Below are 20,327 nucleotides of genomic sequence, written 5' to 3'. Positions count from 1 at the left end.
GCAGTTAACCAAGTAAAAACTCCGCTTCCTCTGGCTTCTGAGTCTACTGCACCCACAGAAAGTGATAACGGATCAGTTTGTGGCTAGAAGAAATACTAAACAGGGATGGCATCAGCACTCAGGGAAGTTTGTGCTTAGTGATCCCAGAGATGGTGCTGTCCCCTTCCACTGACTGAGTGGCTGTGGCATTTCCAAAGAATGAAAATGTCTGCACGTGTTTTGAGCCTTTTGGTTTGATGTAATCTGTGAAACACATGAGTCAAGAGGGCAGTCATTCCAGAAGCCTCTAGGAAATGAAGACTGCAAATCACATTCCTCCAACGGTGGCAGACAGCGTGGCGCAGTGGTTAAAGTGAGATGAGAGCTTTGGGAGCAAAAAGACACGAGAGCAAATCTTAGCTGAGCTACCTATTGACCTTGATCTATTTAGTTAACCTCTCCTATGCCTGTGTGTCTTTATTTGAAAATGGGGAAAGAGTAGAACCTACCTCAGAGGGTGAGAATTCAGTGGGATTAACATAGATGTAGAAAGGCGGTGCGCATTGCATCATATGGATGTTTTGAAGAATTTCAGGGCATTTGAGGGGTTCCCCTCTATGCTTGGAGTACAGATTTTTTGATTAAATGGACAAAGGGAAGAGTCTCTGGCTCAGCATTTCTTAATCAAAGATACAGCCTCTTCTGTGCAGGTTGATTCTTCATAGGTTACTAATGCTATCTGGATGAATGTTTCTTATTGTGCAATTAAATGAGCACAGTATAAGCCTTCTTTCCTTTTAAGATTAGCACTGTGTTGAGCATATTCAGTTATTTTTACCTACTCACTACACTTTTTATGTAAACATGGATATTTCAATTCTAACATCTGTGCATGTTAATTGTGGTACCTGCTGGTATACATTAAAAAAGAGAGAAAGCTAATGCTATAATCAAGATAGGTTTTAAATATTTCAGGTGGGAATGAGAAAACCTTCAGGGGCAGTTAACTTCCATAGTGGTGCAGTTTCTTACAGAAATATTGCATCTTTTGTAATTCTGACTATTGTTCAGTTAGATGACCAGCTACTGACAAGCAGAAAGCAATTACTGTTGCTTTTATTTTCATTAGTTTTGCAAATCATTTTCTGTTTCATGTAATGTACACGTCTTTCTAAGAGTCGTTTTCTGCCTGCCAAAGTTTTCCATTGCATATTAAATACTTCATTTTATGATATAAGGTCATAACTGTAGGTATCATGTAACTTTTTCAGTTAACCTTTAAGACCTCCAGAATTAGATGCTAACAGTTCAAATTAGACTTTTCTTTCAACCTCCTCCATAACCTTCCTGGCATGGTGTTTCTTCATTTATCAAATTAAAAAAGAAATTGTTTGGTTTTTTCTCAGGTACCGGGAACCGAACTCACGACCTTGCGCTTGCCAGGCAGGCGCTTTTGCCACTGAGCTAAATCCCCAGCCCTAAAAAAGAAATTGTGACAGCACCTTAACTTTGCCTCACCTGAGACCTGACAAGAAGTGATAAATGAGACCAGTAAGCTAAGGAATTAAATACATGTGGTACACCTAGAAAATGGTGATGGCTTACTTTTATCAATCGATGCGTTTTGTTTTCCTTCAGATGTACTTTTCATGGTCTGTCTTACCATCCCTGTCCCAGGTACCATTGCTGAGTGTAATTTATCTCTTAGCATAATCATCAGATATTCTGAGTTTTTAATGTTTGGTGCCATTAGCCTGCAGCGGAGACATGTCTCAGGTCAACTCTGCCTGGGAGATTTGTCTGCTAAAATGATATACCACATCCTCCAGTGTATCCAGTGTTGCTTTGTCCATTTCTCTCTGTTGAGCAAAATAGAAATTTTTTTTAAGCCAGGCAAATCATTCCAGGTGACTTTCAAGGTTTCTGGCATTGCAGATCCACCTGCGTCCCCTCCGCACATACATCTGCCCCATTATCTTTGCCAGCCTCATTGTATTTTGCTACAGACGGAAGTTTCTGTGAAAATCATAGAGAAGGTGATAAATTAGGCTCTGGCTGTGATTCCCTCCCACACCTTCCTAAGGAATGACAGAGATCCTGAAATGCATCCCGCTAATACGCCATGCACTTCTTCCTGCATTACAGCCAGTTTTAACCTATCCTTCATGTGCAGTTTAAGGGCATTGGCTGGGCTGGGCTCATTATTCTTTTGGTTGAATAATGTAAAGCATTTGCAATGGAGATTTACTCTAATGACGTATTTTAAGTGCATGTCCCCATTGCTGGCTTAATGCACTCAGTCATGGAATGCTTTAGAGCTTATTGCTAATGGGTGAATCCTCGGGAAAACCAGAATTTTCAATAAGATTGGCATATGGAGTGAGAAATACAAATCTAATGAGAGCATTTCAACCAAGGTTTGTAATTAGGGCTGAATGGAGTAAATTTGTACACGCACACCGCAGAAGGGCACCGTGGAAGGTGAAATTGCGTGCTCCGCTGTGAATGAGGGATGGAGGCCGATGTATCAGTGTCAGGCCATAACACTGTGGAGTATAAATGATACTGTCACCAAGTGCTGCACAGGGTACCCAGGGAATTCCACTCTAGTAAATTACATTACTTAGACAGACCTTGAAGGCATTGTGTCGGAATGAGAGGAGGGAAGAGAGGGCTGTCCGCCCCTAGAGGAAGATAGTAGAGGACAACTGACTGCAGGGATAGAAGACTGGTTTTCCATTGTACCTGGAGAATTTTGTGTTCTCCTTTGTTAATTAGTTTATAAAAATGACAGCTGTATACATGTGAAAGAGCATAATGTCTGCCTGAAGTAAAGGTTACAGTTAGCCATCAGGGAATGAATGTAAGTTGATTTCTGTAAACTAGTGTTGTGTTCTCTTGTTACTCACATCTGGCTGATATTAGGTGTTCCCTCTGAGCTTGCCCTTATTTTCTTTCTGCAAAAGAACCAACATGCATTGTGAGGATTTCGTCCTCATTTTCTCAACAACGTGGTTTCTTCTTTCCTGCCTTAATAAGAACGTGTATATCTTAGTCCTCGCCTACCACCAGTTCCCTCACACCACCTTCCAGCCCTAAAGCAAACAAACTACACTGGCACATAGCATTTCATTGCATGAGAGCACTTGAAGTTAAGAACAGTTGGTTCCTAGAGTGTGGTTTGTGAAGAAAAACTGTTCTTGGTTTTTTTTAACTTCTTTTTTCTTTTGCCCACCTGAAGTAAACTGAAGCCAGTGTTTTTGAGCTGATTCGTCTTGCATCTCTGGGAAGGAATTAGACAAAAATAAACACATCGATTATACCACTACCTTTTAGGTCATCCAAGACCTAAGGGTGACATTTTAGGTGACCTTTTAGGTCACCTTTGTCTAGTTTGACTCCAAGTGCTAGTTCTTTAAAAAGCTAGCCAGGTGTTCTAAACCTAGTCATGGTCACTTCGTTTTTGTAAAGATAATGTACTGTATTTACTTATTTAAATTTAAAAAGCAAATGCCAGTTTTGTGCAGTGTTATATCCAGTGAGAGTTTTCCCAAGATACCATTGTTGTTGAATAAATTTGATAATGTTCTGTAATTGAATACCAAGCAGTCACTAAAAATGGCAGTATAACAGATATTTTTTTTTCACTTTAGCAGCTTTACTTATAAGTAACTGACATATAATAAACTACACATATCTAAAGTATATAATTTAATAAGTTTGGACATTATATATATATATATATATCCCTGTAACTGTCAGCAGAAGCAAGACAGTGAATACATGCTTTACCGTTCTGCACCAAAATTTTCCCCACCAAGGTCTCCCTATGCCTCTTTGTTTTTTATTTTTATGTATCTTTTTCTAGTTTTTATTTTTATTTGTACATGTTTGCAGTACACAATGATTACATTTGTTAAGTCACAGTCACTTGTTAACTAGAAAATAAATGTCCCTTCTGATGGATAGATGCTAAAATGGCATCAGTCCTGACTTTGAGTGTGTGTCACACTTTTGTCCTTAATGAAGTAGGATTAAGAAGCAACTCTAAAAATTGCCTAGCTGGGAGAATACATAGGATTCTGAAGGATGTTACTACAAGGCTTCCAAATGGCTGCCTTTTAACAGTTTTTTTGAAATTGGCACAGGTAGGTAGCAGTAATAATAATAATACCTTGAATTTGACTTTAACTCTTTCCACGGTAACACACTATCCATATCAGGATATAGTTAATTTAATCTTTATCTTGTAGCCATGGTTGCAGGCTTATTTTATTCATCCAATCACAAAACTTAGTGAAGCCAACATACTTGCAAAATCAGATTTGAGGATAGATGGGGAAACCTTGGTTAACAATACATGGTGGTTATTTCTGTTTTGTTTAGAATATACCCTCACCTTAAAAAGGGTTTTTAGTTGTTGATTCTGAAGTAACATCTAAATGTAAAAAGTTCGCACATATAACGTCTCAGAGCCATGTGTTGTCTCATTGTGGCAAGACTGTGCTTACTGTATTCACTAGAATACAGTATTTGTCTGCTAAAACGATATACCACGTCCTCCAGTGTATCCAGTGTTGCTTTGTACTGTATTCACTGTAATACTGTATCCACTGTATTCACAAGACTGTGCTCGCTGTGTTCACTAAAGACATACAGAAGTCAGGGATTCTTAGTTCTCTGGGACATAAGCGTCTCTCCCTAAGTAAATTCACTGCAGAGTATTCTTTGTTCATATGTTTACTTTAATGATGGTATGTACTTACGTCTTACATGTTCTTTTCATCCATGACATCTACTGGGAAATCACATGTGTTTTATCGTTTGCCACATCATACATGCAGCTTCCTTTTCCTGGCCTCTTGCTGCAGCATGCTATCAGCCTACATCTGTGAGTTTTTCTGAATTGAATATTGACGGAAGGGATTTGACCGCATCTAAAGTGGACCTGGTTTCCATTCTCTTCATTCTGAAGAGGTTCCTTTGTTCCTCCCTGCCCACGTCTGACTGTACTCTTTTTTTTTTTTTTTTTCCTTACATTAAAATTGGAAAGGGAGAAAGGGGGAACTCTTTGGGAGAAATAGGTCTGTGGAGAATTGTGAGTACTCATTCAGAAGCTATTCTTAGTTCTGAAAAACATAATGAACTTGAGCTTTGAGTCCTGCCTAAGCTCACATTAACGATCCCGTTATCACCACCACCCCCTCCACCTGATTGTTTTCCCCCAAAGACGACTGGTATTTTCTTCTTAATATTCTGAATGGAGTCTCCGCCAGGTAAAGCACATCTTGAAAGGCATTGAGTCCTCTCGCAGAGATAGTTTGCTAGATGATTCTTAATTGTCCTATTAAGTGCTTCTATTTTACATTACCTTAAAGTCTGCTGTGTAGAAGACACTTTTCCATAGACCTTGATTTACTTGTCAGAAGTCAACCCACTAAAGTTAGCGCTTCACTTACATTATCATTATGGTGTTTCCAACTGACAGCTTCTGCCACACACTGTCGTGTTCCCATGTTCCCGTGTTCCCACTGCTGCAGAAAAAGACTTTTGTTCTGACTTGATGAGGAACAAAATGCAAACAACAACATAGCTCTACCACCAAAGATCCTATAAAGACATGTTCAAGGGAACAAAAGGTCGTTTGTTCACGTCTGACATAAGGATACAAGAATTTAAACAATAAGACCTCTTGTGAAATGTGGCAAAATATGCACCCCAAACGTTGTGAAGTTCTGTGTCTCATGAAAGGCAATTTTTACATGGGCTTCAAAAACCTATTAACTTCAAACCACTCTTCTAGAAAAAAAAAGAAAATCACTTGTCTCCCTATAACATTGAAGCAATTTCTGTTCTAAGGAAAGGTAAAATGCATTCATCTATATAAAGCACATGCACTATAATTTATAAAAATCTTAGTACTCTCTTAGGAAATGCAGCCCCTCTTCCCTCTTGCACCACCTGAAATGGGAAATCTGTTTGCAAAGCCCTTTCTTTCTTGTGATAATATTTATTTCTCTAAATGAAAAAAAAAATCCTGTAAATCACTTAAATTCAAGGTGAAGTTGTAATGCTTGATAATAATTCTGACACTGGTGGAGCATGGGGAGGGGATAATCCCGCTTTGCAAAGAAATTTTAATTGAATTTGCTTTAAGGTGAACCCTGTCCTTTTTTTTGCTTTGAGCCTTTAAGGGAGGCTTAGTATATTTGCAAACCTCCATGGGGCTATGGAAGAGAAACGTAGATATTTCCTTATCAGCTCACGTCAGGGACTCTGACAAAACCTCCCAACTATCCCAAATTTGATGTCTGTAGTGTCTTTTCAGGAAAGGGTAGGGTGGGAGCACATGTTGCATGGCCAAAGGTGCTCCACTGAACTGATGTAGTATTAAACGCTGAAGATTTTCAAGTGTTTGCAGATGGGTACGTAGAGCATCCTTGCAGAATTTTCTTAATTGAAGAAATGTTTCATCTCTATCTCTGTTGACAGAAAAGATTGCCTACTGATAATTGCTTTGCTTAAGTGTCTGATAATATGCCAGGAATGAGAGCATTCTGTGTTAGGTCATCTTTAATTATGCATGTACCACCTGTCAGCTCTGAATCAGTACCAGATTAGATCCTCTCTCAGAGTCGCTTTGGGGAGGGTCAGAGGGAAGCCGAGGTGATCTCTTTTAGAAACAACAAAAATAGTAGTAAACATGTCTTATAACCTGCAGCTTTTTAAAGGAGTCTCATCTGCATTGTTCTTGAACGGGAATGCGCCATTGGTACATCTGAAAAATGTTTGAAATCTTGCCCAAGCAAGATAAATTACTGTGAAGACAAATTACTGCAAGAGGAGATGGTAGTACCTCCTCCCTCAGTACCATCTGTTGCATTTCCTTTTTGCTCCCTCTCATCATTGTAAATGAGCCAGGGAAAAGCTCAGAAACATTTTTATAAGCTATGTGAGGACAGGAAATATGTTAATGATGTTAGATTTCATATATTTCAGGGGTTTTTTCAGTAGTTGGTTGGCTTTTTTTAGAAGGACAAGTGTGGGTTGGAAGTAATGCTTGTTACCCTCTGTCAGCTTTTGGTAGTTTTATTCTCACTTTTCAGGGTTGTTTGGGACTTTCTGGTGGGGTGTTTAGGGTTCTTTACTGAAAGCTCTGTTCTCTCTTCTATCCTTCGATAAGGTGGATTTGTGGAAGTTGCTTCTCTTTGTTCACCTGTCAGAGGTCTAAGGGAAGCTTTGAGTGACGGTGTCCTTTTCACAGAGGCGGGGTGGGTTGACCAAGAGGCTAAAGGCAGAGAAAGGTCAGGTGGATGGAAGTGACAGGTGTGTGGTTACCACGTGGGGCGGCTTTCAGACTTTCACCTGCAGAGATGAGGCTCCAAACCTGTCTGCTCTCCAGCCTGAGAACACTGCCTTGAGAGGACTTTGTGGGTGACACCCTAAGAAACCATTTAAAAATCCTGAAATGCCTTATTTCAAACTCTGCTGGCTAAAGGGACTGAAGAGAAAATCAGGTCAGCTGATGGAGGGGTGCAGACCCTCTCCATTTCCACCAGAGCGCTGCGCTGTGGTCCAGCTCAGCTCTGAGTGCCTCCTGGCTGCCACTTGCTACAAGAGTTGCCTCTTGATTTTTGATCCTATTCACACAGTTCACTGAAATAGAGATGCAATCTATGAAATGCAGAGCAGCCTCAAAAACTTATTACAGTTCCAGTGCCAGTGCTTTGGCCATTTAATACTCACCAGCAATTAAACAAATGGCATATGGCAAACTTTCTCCTGCATGCCAGGGATACTTAGGAAAACATAGTGTATTCTGGGCTGCGACAGAAAAGAACATCAGGAAATAAAGCTAAATCCAGAAAAATAGAGAAAGGAATTGAAAAAGAGAAGCAGGGAAGGAAAGGCAGCACAACTATGTTCTCTCACACCTGCTGATCTTTTCAAGCTCCTTCTTCCCATTTACCTCAGAAGATCTTGCACTGTCTACACCTGGTTGACTCTTACTTTGAGTTGTTCGAGCACCATCCTCTCTAAAAAGCTCTTTTGCTCCTCTCTGGGAAAATTGGCTCACTGTCCTCCATCTTCATATTGCATAGTCCCTGCTTCTGTCACATTGCTCATCAGGTAGTCCTGTGAGAGTCTATGGACTTTTCTCCCCTACAAAGTGGCTGCAGAAAAAGCTAACATTATGCTAATCTTGACGGTAGAAGTCCTATGTCCAGAGAAAGCGGAAATGGCTTTGTTGACATCTGTGGTACAGGCCACAACTAAGTGTATTACGACAGTACAGTTGAGGAGGAAAATAGGCAAGCTTGCTGCATACAGTATCCGGAATGGAGAGGGCACCTGTGAGCGTGTCTTACAACCAGTGGTTGAAGAAAGAAAAGAAAGCCTGAAAGAAGAAAAAAGGGAGAAACACAGTAGCTATATTAAGATGTCTGAAAGTCTGTTATTCTAGGAAAAGCAGAACCATAAAGATAGGCGTTCTAAGGAAGAGCTTTGGGTTTGGAGCACAAATTTTCTTGCAGGTAAGCCAGCCCTCCTGACACCTGTGCCTTCATTTGATAGCAGTGGCTTCCCCTCCTAATACTAGAATGCCAGTCATTGTCTTTTAAGGTCATATTTGGGGTTTGGGAGCTGTTACAGACAAGATTGCTACACTGGCAGAGGGGTGCCACACATAAAAGATAACCCAAACATTTTTAAGACTTGGGAGTCCTCATTCTGTGCAGAATCACAGTCAGGAGAGACATCACCCCTAACTTCCTTCTGGCACTGGGTTGGTCTGCGACTCAGCACTCATCCAGCTGTAAGGCACAGGCTGAAGACAGGACGGGGTGGCAGGAAGGAAGGAGCTTCCTCCTCATGGTAGCTGTCCAGTGAAACAGAGAAACAGTGGACAGCTTCCAGTCCAGATGCTTCAAAGTCTTTTGGTAGCTAGGACTGTGAGTGACTTCTGTCAAAGCCCATATTTCTTTGTCATGCGTAGTAGAACCTGAAGCTGGATGTGGCGGCTCACTCCTGTAATCCCAGCACGCTGGAGTCTGAGGCAAGGGGAATCTTGTGAGTTTAAGGCCAACCTGAACTACATAGCAACACCGTGTCTCCAAAAAACAAACAAAAAAAAAAAAGGCCAAATAATATTGTTCACATCCTAGAGCTGCCAGGAGGCTTACAGAAGAGAAAGGTGTCCTCTGGACGACAGTGTGCCAGAGAAGATCATGATCGTTGTCCGTGTTTCACCCTCCGGAGCTCAGAAGGCTGGTAGAAGGATATTCTCTCCACCACTTCAGCTGGCCGGAGCCTTTTCCTTGCTCCAAGACCTGACCACATGCTTATATCCTTCTGCTGCCCTGTCGTCTCAGCCTGGAGTCTCCTCTACTTTCTTTTTCCTTTCTTTCTTCTCCATTTCCACTCCTTCTTTCTCTATTTCTGTCTCTTCCTAATCTTCTTTTCTTTATCTCTGGGTGATTTCTTTACTGGCCTTATCTTCATTCTAATAGGCTTGTTCTGATAATCACAGGTTTAAAATGATATTCTCAGTAACTTTTGTTGTAAACAGAAGATTTTATGTAGCTTTGAGGGAAAGGAGAGATGAGTCCTTTTTCAGTTTCTTCTGAATTTGCTTCAAGTTCTTATTTTCTGTGTTAACATTTTCCCATTCTCTCACCCCTTTGACATGGAGCCCATGGCTTGCCAGCCCCACAGCAGCTGATTGTCTTTATGATGTTGGTGGATTAGGAGAGTGTTACTCACAGGGAATTTAACCCATATATTAACGCAGACATAGCAGATTGCTAAATATAGGCCTTTAAATGAAGAGCTTCACAGTGCCAATTTGATCCTCTTGTTCACAGCCTCCCTCCTGGAGAGAAGGTTGCTAAAACAGAAAAAGGAATGGGCAAAGGAGGGAGGTCTCCACTACTGCACTGAGTCACACACTGGAACGCCAAGCCCTCCAGATCCAGACATAACCTTCATCTGTTGGTCCACCTAGCGTTCAGGAAAACAGGTCCTCGTCTAAGCCCCAGCATAAGGTCTGGGGCAAACATTGAAGGAGTGACAGGCTCCTATTCTGCTACTTGAGCATCAGCAGTTGTGGCTCATTCATCTTTTTCTCCTTATCTGCTTCATAGGGTCTAGTTCAATAAGTGCCAGAGTAACCATGAAACTAGAGCTAGGATAAAGGAAGAAGAGCAACTGTATTATATATAGTGCCGGGGTACACACTGCTACATGCTGTAGGAGCAACTGAATGATTACAGTTAAGTTGCTAATCAGGGAGCATTAGTATGTGTGGAAATTTGAATAAAGTTTATGGGGAAATGATGCTAATTAGTCTCATCTGTATAGAAGTCAAAATGGAAGCTACACATTCTCTAGGTTTATCGCTAGATTGTGCGTCTCTCCCAGTTTTTCTCCCACTCAGCTGTTTCTTTGTATTAGCCGAAAAATGTTACTTTACCTGTTCAGTCATTTCTAATTTTCAAATCAGAAAGTTGTATTTGTTCCACGCTACAGGAAGAAAGGGAAAAGGTTGTTTCTTTGCCTGTCTTGTGGAATACAGTGTTGCTGTGGGAAAAGCTGATGGAAAAGCTTGGCTCTTAGTTCTTGGGTCAGCTAGTGACTCAACTTCAGCCTGGCCTCAGAACCCCACTTGAGGGTTAGAATAGAAATGCTTGCCGTATGTCCACATCTGAGTTGTCCCGACAATCACAAGCATGAGAAGAGATGTCTGCAAAAGATCTTTAAGAACAAACGTGCTTAATGTGCAAGGGATTTTGTTGTGAAATTCTGTAGGGATGTTCGCTTTATTTTCCACAGAGCATTTATTGTTTCTAAAATCTTCACTTAATCCTTGAGGTTATTTGCTGTCTGTGATTGAGTCAACTGCCAAATTTCATGAAAACTAACTTGCAGCATCTTGAAAAGAGAAGTAATTGTGTCTTTTCTGCAAAATGCTCTGGATCTTTGTTTTGTTCACAAATACATATTCGCCATTTTTGATAAACTAATGGAAAGATATTTGAGCTTTCAACTTTTGCTGGGTTTCATAGCAGTGTTTCTATCTAGTAATCACCATACTGCCTTGAAGGTCTGTGTAAAGCCCTGTCCCCATAAAGAATCTAGCATCTAGCAAAGGACCTAAAATAGACATAGATAGTAAATGATAGGTAGCACTTTATTTGGTAGATAGGACTGGGATGGAAATAAGGGCATATTTGGTGGAGATTATTTAGCTTTTAAGCAGGACCAGGAAAAGGGAAAGGCAAGACACACTTGGGACCTCTACTGTTGTCATGTAATATCTTTCTGTTTGTCTTATCAATCATTATATCCCAGGATCCTTGAGAACAGGGACTTTCTGATTCATCACTGTTTTGTTCTAAAATGAGCATATAGATAATAGATCTGAAATAAATGATTGCTTGAACAAATATATCCTGTACCATACCATGATTAATTTCAATCTCAAAATTAATACCAGAAATTTTGAAACCTCTGTATTAAACACATAAATGAACATTAGATACTTCTCAAATGAGTATTTTTAACTGTGGAGGAAAAAACAAATGATGACTTAGGAAAGTTTCTAGAACATTGTAGAAAAAAGTGAGGTGATTTTTTTGTACACTCTGGGTGCTAAATGAGTATGGAGAGTTTTGAAAGAGCCTCAAAAATATTCATCATTTTCTTTGATCTATTCCTTATGCCTAACATGAATTCAGTGAACATTTGGTGAATTTTTCCTTTGGTGGACTCTGAAGGCTACAGTGACAAATAAGGTGCTGATCCAGGAAAACCATAAATGAATGGAAAAGACAAGACTGCTCCTCATAGCTATTATCCAGTGTAGAAAAGCAATGATAAAGATGTGGAGAATTTATTTTCTGTTAAGTATTATTATCAGCACCTCAAAACAAGAAGTAACAAAAAGAATCAGCATTTATCACTTCTCCTACCCATTTGTCTTGCTACTCTTTGTCCCAGGTTGTCATGTCCTGAGTAGTAAAGGCTTATGATAAACTTCAAGACATAGTGTATGCCAAAGGTGGCATAAAAAGTAAAAAGTGTGTTATGGTTCATACACTGTGTCAACTTGAAGAGTCTAAAAGCTTAACTAAATGACTCGGCAGTTCTATATCCTGGAGTAAAAAGGACACGCCCTTCCTGCTCAAAGATGCTGTTCATTGTGTCAATTTAAAAAGTTTAAAAGGTTAACTATGTGACTCAGCAGAGAGCCAGGGTCCTTACGTTGTATTCAGTTGTATTCATCCTGAGCCTGCGCAAGAGGAAGGCAAGGAAATGGTGTGGGTGTGGGCAGATAGCTAGCATAAATATAAGGGAGGAAAAAATAAATAAATAAATAAATATAAGGGAGGAAAAGAGGCTTTGTTTCCTCCTTTTTGCTCTTGCTGCTTTTGTTGTTTTGTGCCACCTTGAAGTGTTGCCCCTGTGCCATGCCACCCTGCCTTGGAACCAGCTGATTATAGATTAAAACCTCCACAAACTGTGAGCTAAATAAACCTTTCCTTCCTTAATTTTGGGTGTTAGATATTTTGTCTCAGCAACAAAAGAAAGGTAACCAAGACAAAATTTGGTACCAGGAGTGGGGTTGTTGCTGTGACCATGTGGTTCAAGAGCCGTTGAAAATGGCTTGCGGGAAGAGTTTTAAAAGGTGCAGAGATTTCACCTAAAAGACAAACACTAGAATGCCTTCAGCTGTTCTGTATGGGGGATTCTGGTCAGCACTCAAAAGACCAAAAGGCTGATAAAAATCCTGCCAGTAAAGACCAGGCTGGAGAGGTTTCTACTGGGAAGAAGGAGTGCACTGGGTGCTGGCCTCCAGATTATATATGTTATGGCTTGGCAAAAAGTGTGTCTGCATTTTGCTGATGTCCAGAGACATTGCTTGAGACTAAGATTCAGGGTGGCAGACTGCTTAATCTGGTAAAAGAAATCAGAAGGCAGTTAAATGTTGAGGCTGTGGCATGGCTACTGTTGGGGCCTTTTAGCCAGATTTATGTTGTAAATCAAGAGCAAAGAGTCCAACAGGATGATCTTAAGTGGTGTGAGTTTGGCCCAATAAAAAGCTCCACAGGGCTGGGAACATAGCTCAGCAGCACAAGCCCCTGCCAGAGAAGTGCAGAGTTCTGAGTTTGATTCCTGGTACAGAAAAAAAAAAAAGCTAATATTTGCCAGAAGTGGCGGCACACACCTGTAATTTCAGCATTCAGGAGCCTGAGGCAGGAGGAGTATTGTGAGTTTGAGGCCAGCCTGGGCTGCAGGTGAGCTCAAGACCAGCCTGAACTGCATAGGGAAACTCTGTCTCAAAAAGAAAAAAAAAAAAACTCCAGTAAATCTATAGACTGTAAAGATAGAGCAAGAAAAAAAATCTTAATTGCTGAAGAAAAACAAGAAAATTAAAAAAAAAAAAAAACAGCAAGTCTCCACTCTGAGCCTCAAAAGCGCAAAAGTGAAAGACTTTCTTTTGAGAAAAATGCCACAGAGCACCGTGTTCCAAAATGGGAGTGGCGGTCACACCATGTTTCAAAATGGCGGCAGCATAAAAATTTGTTCCTCAGAATTAAATTCAGAGTGTTCATCAATCCAGGTACTCAACCCCTACAGCCGAAAAAAAAAGCCTGGTTACTGCTCCAGCTGGCAGCAGACCTTGGCATCATCCACATGGTGCTGGTTTTAGATGCATACAAAATGGAAGAGTTGTGAAGTTACAAAGGTTTCCACCTAGATTTCAAAAGTCCTGGGAGGACAGGCAGTGTGCCGCTAAGAGAGCAGTGTGTAAAGATGTGAGTAAAAAGCCTAAAGTGCAGTAGAGACCCCAAAATTTTTAAAAAGCCAAAAACATAGATCATCTAAGAAAAGCTGCAAGGACTGAGCAGAGTGGGTCCAAGAGAGAAGCTGTGAGAGCTATAACCACCAAAAGTGCCATAAAAATAAAATCATGCAAGCCCTTTAGAGCTCACAATGTGCCATAATTTGCTCCAGATTCTAGATGTAAAACTACAGGGCTTAATGTTTGCCCTGCTAGATTTTGGTCTTGCTTTGGTTCCCTTCCTTTGTATTCCTCTGTTTATAACTTTTGGAATAAAAATGTTTCTTTTGTGCCATTAAATTTAACTTTTCATTTATACAGGGGTTTGCAACTAAACAGTTTGCTTTACATCTCTGAGGAAACTTGGTACTTGGACTTCTCAGCAATGCTAAAACTTTTAGGACTTTAGCAACTCTTGCAGATGGACTAAATGCCTTTTGCATAAAGGGATGTGATGAGTCTTTGGGGGATGAAATGTTGTGATTCTAATGTAATAGAATGTTGGTCTATACTGGTTCTTAAGGATTGTTAAACCTGTGTTACGATGTTTAAGTTGTAAAATGATAAAAATAATGTCTTTATATCTAAAAACTGGTTTTAAAAAAGTGTCTGGTTGCCAAGTTGATAAAGGCTGAATTGTTATGGTTGATACATTGTGTCAACTTGAGGAGTCTAAAAGCTTAACTAAATAACTCAGCAGTTCTACATCCTGGGGTGAAAAGGACATGCCCTTCCTGTTCTAAGATGTTGTTCATTGTGTCAATTTAAAAAGTTTAAAAGGTTAACTGTGTGACTCAGCAGAGAGCCAGGGTCCTTACTTTGTATTCATCCTCAGCCTGTGCAAGAGGAGGGCATGAAGATGGTGTGGGTGTAGGTGTGGGCGAATAGCCAGCATACAGTATAAGGGAAGAAAAGAGGCTTTCTTTCCCCCTTTTTGCTCTTGCTGCTTTTGCTGTCTAGTGCTGCCTTGAAGTGTTGCCCCTGTGCCATGCCACCCTGCCTTGGAGCCAGCTGATCATAAACTAAGGTCCCCACAAACTACAAGCTAAATAAACCTTTCCTTCCTTAATTTTGGGTGTTAGATATTTTGTCTCAGCAACCAAAAAAAAAGGAACGAAGACAGTATGCATCAGACTTCCAGGTTAAAGGCGGTTTCTGTAGGAGAAGAGACAGCTGGTTTGAACCTGTCCTTTTCTCTATGTGTCTCATCCAGGTTCCTTTGCATTCCTCTTCCTCTCTCTTCTATCCTAAAGGCTAGTGCAGAATTACTAAACTGCCTACTGTCCATTCCTTGGGGATTCATATGTAAGCCATCCAGACTGAAACTTATTGTTCCACCCCAACCTCCTTTTCTCCTGTGAAGAGGAATCTTTCCATGCCCATTCATCAGGCAAATCCATCAGTAGAGTGTTTCCATGGCTTTGCATGGAAAGTGCACCCAGAACCCCCTGTGAAGACCAGAATGCAAGGATGCACAGGCCCCCATGTATAAAATGGCATAGTGTTTACATATAAACTACAGATATCATAAACTTAGGTCACCTGGATTACTTATGATACCTAATCAAGGCAAATCCTATATAAATATTTATTGCAGTGTATTGTTTAGGGAATCATAGCAAGTATCAAATATTTTCATTTTGTAGTTGGTTCAGTACAGAATCTGCAGATATGGAGGAGTGACTGTACTGCTTTAAACCTCTGGGATCCACATCCCCTCTACAGTCCATGGTTTCAGTCACACACCCAACTATCTGGCTCCCTGCACTTTGCTACTCTGATCTATTACCCATATAGAAGCCAGAGTGAACTTTGTAAAGCACAAATATGGGCTGACACGGTCTAAACTGTTTAACATAACCTTTCATAACCTCCTCAATGTTCAGCCCCTGCTTATTTGTTCACTCCCATCTCCTGGCAGTGTCTTCATTTCTGTGTTCCCAAGCCTCACAAACTGCCTGAGCTTACTGTGTTTACCAAATAAACTGAGAAACCAGAGCTGGAGAAGACAAAGGATATTTACATGGGAAACCTCGCATGTAAAGCAAAGATGGGAAACTGCATGATGTATTCAAGAGAGGAGACCAGTACATAAAGATAAAAGAGATTCAGGGTGGGGAGGAGGAGATAAAGTGGACATATACACAGACACACACACACACACACACACACACACACACACACACACACACCAACTTTGCCCTGTGGCCATACTAAATAATTTGAGGTTTCTCTACATAGCCTGTGGTTTTACGGCTTCATGCCCTGGCTGCTTTCTCAAGCCCGTTCACTGCCATTACACCTCATCCATCTGACACACCTTGCAGGCCACCTCCTCTGAGGGCTGCCTTAACCTAGCTCCCCTCCAGTTTTTCAGGCCTGAAAGTGCAATGATTTGGCCACTGGTCTTATGCTTATGTTCATACTTTACTAAAACATATAAGCTCCACTAATGCAGAAATACTTGTCTGTTGTATCCCCAGCATCCACAGTCCACCATTGTGATCACATCATGCACAGTGTGTTATCATACTCCACTAAAAAGACGTGTGTGTGTCTGCTGTGCCCCTTAGAACAGAGAAAGGGACCACATCTCATGTATAATGTGTACCCACCACTTAAAACGGTATCTGGCAAACAAAGCTTAGTAGGAGTTCAACTGAGTGGACAAAGGAGTCAGCCAGAGGTCCATGTTCACACTTCCTAGTGAACTTAAATGTAACCTTCACCCTGCCTACCTTGCACTATCCCCAGCACAATCAGCCCACAGCCTCTCTCATGCGCCCTCCCTTGCAGCATTCATTAGCTCAATCCTGACCTCCTGGCATTAGCTTCTCCTGCCGCCACACCACTCCACATGCCACCTGTGGCTTGATCCAGTACCAACATCCCTTTGATCACATCACTTGCCCACCCAGGATCCTTCAGCAACACACAGAATAGTCCAGACTCCCCACCCTGGCATGAAAGCCTCTCTCCTGCCTACCTCTCTCACACCTCTCAACAGCTGAGCTAAATTCCACAGAGGGTTCCGCCACCCACAAGGATGCTCACTTCCCGGAAGGACTTGCCCTTCAGCCACCTGTCAAAATTTCCTCATTTTTCACCTCAGACAAAATGCAGTCCTCACTCTCAAATACAAAGTGACCATCCGAGCAGGAATGATTTTCCCTTCTCTGCACTATAAGGACACTTGGTTTATACCATTTATATATTCCCTCTGATTGTTGCTTTATTGTAACTGTGGACCATACGAATGCCTCCTTTCTTCAGGGCATGGTGCTATGCATGCCACCCACTCTATTTCACCCTCCTCTGCAGGGTAAACAGCATTATCAGTGACATTCTGGTCACACAGCTAATAAGGGTGGAGCCAGCTGCTGGCCCCAGGACGTCACTCCAGACCTTTGAACGACCCACACTAGAAGCCACCTCAGTCACAGTTCTTGGTTGCCTTCCCTTGAGAAGGGAGGGGTCCTGGACTTTGTGTACCTTGGTTCCTAAGGCAGCAGAGATCTGTTCAATAGACTTATGTACTCTCTGTGTATCACTGAATGTCATGTACACAATGTATGTGACTTGAGTGAATGTCTGAGATGGCCTCTTTGTCTTTTGCACTTTATGCTGAAGCACCTGCTGTATTCTGGGCTTTTCAGAGTGTCTTGGTTAGTTTTCTTGTTGTTGAGACAAAATACTCATTAACACCCAGAGTTAAAGGTGGAAGGAATTATTTAGCTCACAGTTTGTAGAGGTTTCAGCCCACAGTTGGCTGGCTCCAAGGGATGGGGGCATGGCAGACAAGCATCACAGAGGAGAAACAGTTTATGGCAGGTAGAAGGTAGCAAAGCAACAAGAGACAGAGGACAGCCACAGATCTTTCTACCCCTTATATCTTCTCCAGGCTACTTAGGGTGGGTAGCGCTCACACCCTTAATCCTAGTGCCCTTGATCCTAGCATTGCACCATAAATCGATACCACCATCACACATTCTAGATCCAGCCACCTCTGAAAAAGTGCCACCTATGACTGTATGCAGCTGTAGGAGGACATCTGAACATAGGCCGTAACACAGGATGGCACAGCCTTGCCATTCCCACCATCTCCTGGATTAGTCTGTTTTCTCCCTCCCAGATAACTCACTTGTCCTCACTCTTCTCCTTGTCAGAACCTTCCCTATCTCTGCTATCAAACTAATCTTCGAAACATCAATTTGGTTACTGTTCTGCAGTAGTGTTTGAGCTCAGATCCCATGCCTAACTCTCAAGATCCTTTGCTTGGCCTCCTCTCCCCACCCTCAACCTAGAATCACATATCCAGCCACATCTTCTGTTTCCCCGCAAACTAAGTCCTCTCACTGGTCTCCTGCCTTGAACAAACATAGCACCTTGATTCCTATGTGACTTCCTTTTTGTAAAAGGTTTGGGTTTCCCACATAAAATAAGCCCTTCTTCCGCACTATGTCTGAGCCCATGGTTCAGACATATGCACACACTGAGCCAGCCTATAAACCGAGTACTACACACTAAATTCTGGGAACAAAGAATAAGGCACACTGTGCCCTAAGGGGGATCTAGTCTACTGGAGTGCATAGCCACAAAAGCAGACAACATAAAGAAACACATCTAATGAGAAAAAGAATTGTTTGGAGAATTGTCACATTCTACGTGTTCTCTGTAATCTGCCCAAGTCTACTTTATTCCAAATGACTACTTCCATTTTATAAACTGTTATAATTTTAATTATTCTAAATTATGTATTTTGACATTTAGTGCTCAATGTTGTTATTTAAATATTTCCTTCATATATATACCACTTTCATGAGATTTTATGTGTTTTGAGACAGAATATATGCCTTGTGTGCTTTATGCAAGCTTTGTCAGTTAGCATGTGCTGTGTAACAGAATACTCCAAAACCTAGTGGCTTAAAACAAGAAACGTTTATTATTTCTCACAGGAAAATTCTAGTATGAACAAGCTTCACTGGGACAGAACTGAGTAGTTAGCAGTAGCAATACATGATCATATGCTCTGCACCCTAACGTATTTACTGTCTGATTCTTTTTTTTGTTTTTGTTTTTGTTTTTTGTTTTGTTTTTTCTCCAGTACCGGGAACCGAACTCCCGACCTTGCGCTTGCCAGGCAGGCACTTCTGCCGCTGAGCTAAATCCCCATCCCCTACTGTCTGATTCTTTAAGAAGTAGTTTACTGAATCCTGTTCTGGATGGCTGATCTGAGAAGCCTCACCTAGGATGACTTATCTCTGCTCTACCTGGTCTCTCACGTCTAAGAGGCTAGCCTGGAATTCTTTATATGGTGGTCTCAGGATTCCAAAAAGCAGCAGAAGAGGGCAAGCCCCATTATGCAAGCATTTTTTCAATTTTCTGCTTATATCACATTTTTGGTTATCGCTGGTAAAAGCAAATCCCCTGACCAAACTCAGGGTGGGTGCTGGGGGGACTGCCTGTGAGCCTGCATGAAAGGGAGATTATGGTGGCCATTTTGGAAAACAGTCCCCTGTACCAGTCCACTCTTCTCTGACACCATTTCCCTTACCTCCACCCCCAGTGCCCAACATCAAGCAAATACTAGATATTAAATATGTTTGTGGAATTGAACTAAAAATACGAAGAGAAGGTTGGGAGAAAAGCATACAAGGATGAGTTGTTGTACAACTATTTTGTATAAAATTCTGTCAAATAAACTGATAAATAGTAATGAACAAAGCATGTAGCACCTGTCCTTAAGAAGCATGTAGCCAAACATCAGTTCAGTGTGTCCTTTATGTCCAGTTGTTATATAGGGTTTTTCGCTAGGAATCCCATTAGAGAGCTTCAGCATTTACCGTGATCCTGGCATTCACATGTCATCTCCTTTCACCCCTTGCCTCCCACCATTATCTGGACTTTTCAAGCCTGTACAGCACCTGCTTTAGTACGCCTTGTTTCTAGCCTCTCCTTACCTGTCCTCTTGCACTTCATCACCCAGATGATGCTCCTAGTACCCCACTTTTATCAAGCTGCTCCCTGCCCACAGGTTCACCCGCCCACCAGATTCAACCCAGTCCCTGAGCTCCTTCCTGTCTGGATTGCTTCTCATTCTCTGAACATAGCACACTGTGCAACCCGTGTCCATGCCTTGCTTATCCTCTGTGCACAGAGTATTTCCCCTTCTCAAATATGCCTGCTGACAGACTACCCCCTCTGGAGAGTCAGGCCCGAGTGTCACCACCTCCATGCTGACACCTTCATTGCCCATAGGATGTTATTTCCTGTTCAGTATTCATGGGGTACTGAGTTGAGATGCGGATTGAATGGCCCATGTCACATACTTTTTGGTATCTGAGTTATCCTAACTCATCCACTTCATGCACTGTGCTTTACTTGAGATTAGGGACCAGGTCTTAAATCATTTTTTTTACTTCCCTCTGAATGCCTTGCAAGGGAGACTTTTAGTAAAATCTTGTGTTATGACTAAATGAGTGACATTTTTATAGCACTTTTACCA

At 41.5% G+C, this 20,327-nt stretch overlaps 1 protein-coding gene across 6 annotated transcripts in view; it reads left to right on the top strand.

Moving 5' to 3' along the window:
* The window catches only part of Bach2 (BTB and CNC homology 1, basic leucine zipper transcription factor 2), a 339,814-nt gene that overhangs the window by 186,728 nt on the left and 132,759 nt on the right, over positions 1-20,327 (top strand). The window lies entirely within an intron of this gene.

Source organism: Chinchilla lanigera, unplaced genomic scaffold (genome assembly GCF_000276665.1).
Source record: "Chinchilla lanigera isolate Chin_1 unplaced genomic scaffold, ChiLan1.0 scaffold00010, whole genome shotgun sequence".
Taxonomy (NCBI): domain Eukaryota; kingdom Metazoa; phylum Chordata; class Mammalia; order Rodentia; family Chinchillidae; genus Chinchilla; species Chinchilla lanigera.
Note: the sequence above shows the minus strand (reverse complement) of the source record. Positions and strands in the feature narration are given on the sequence as shown.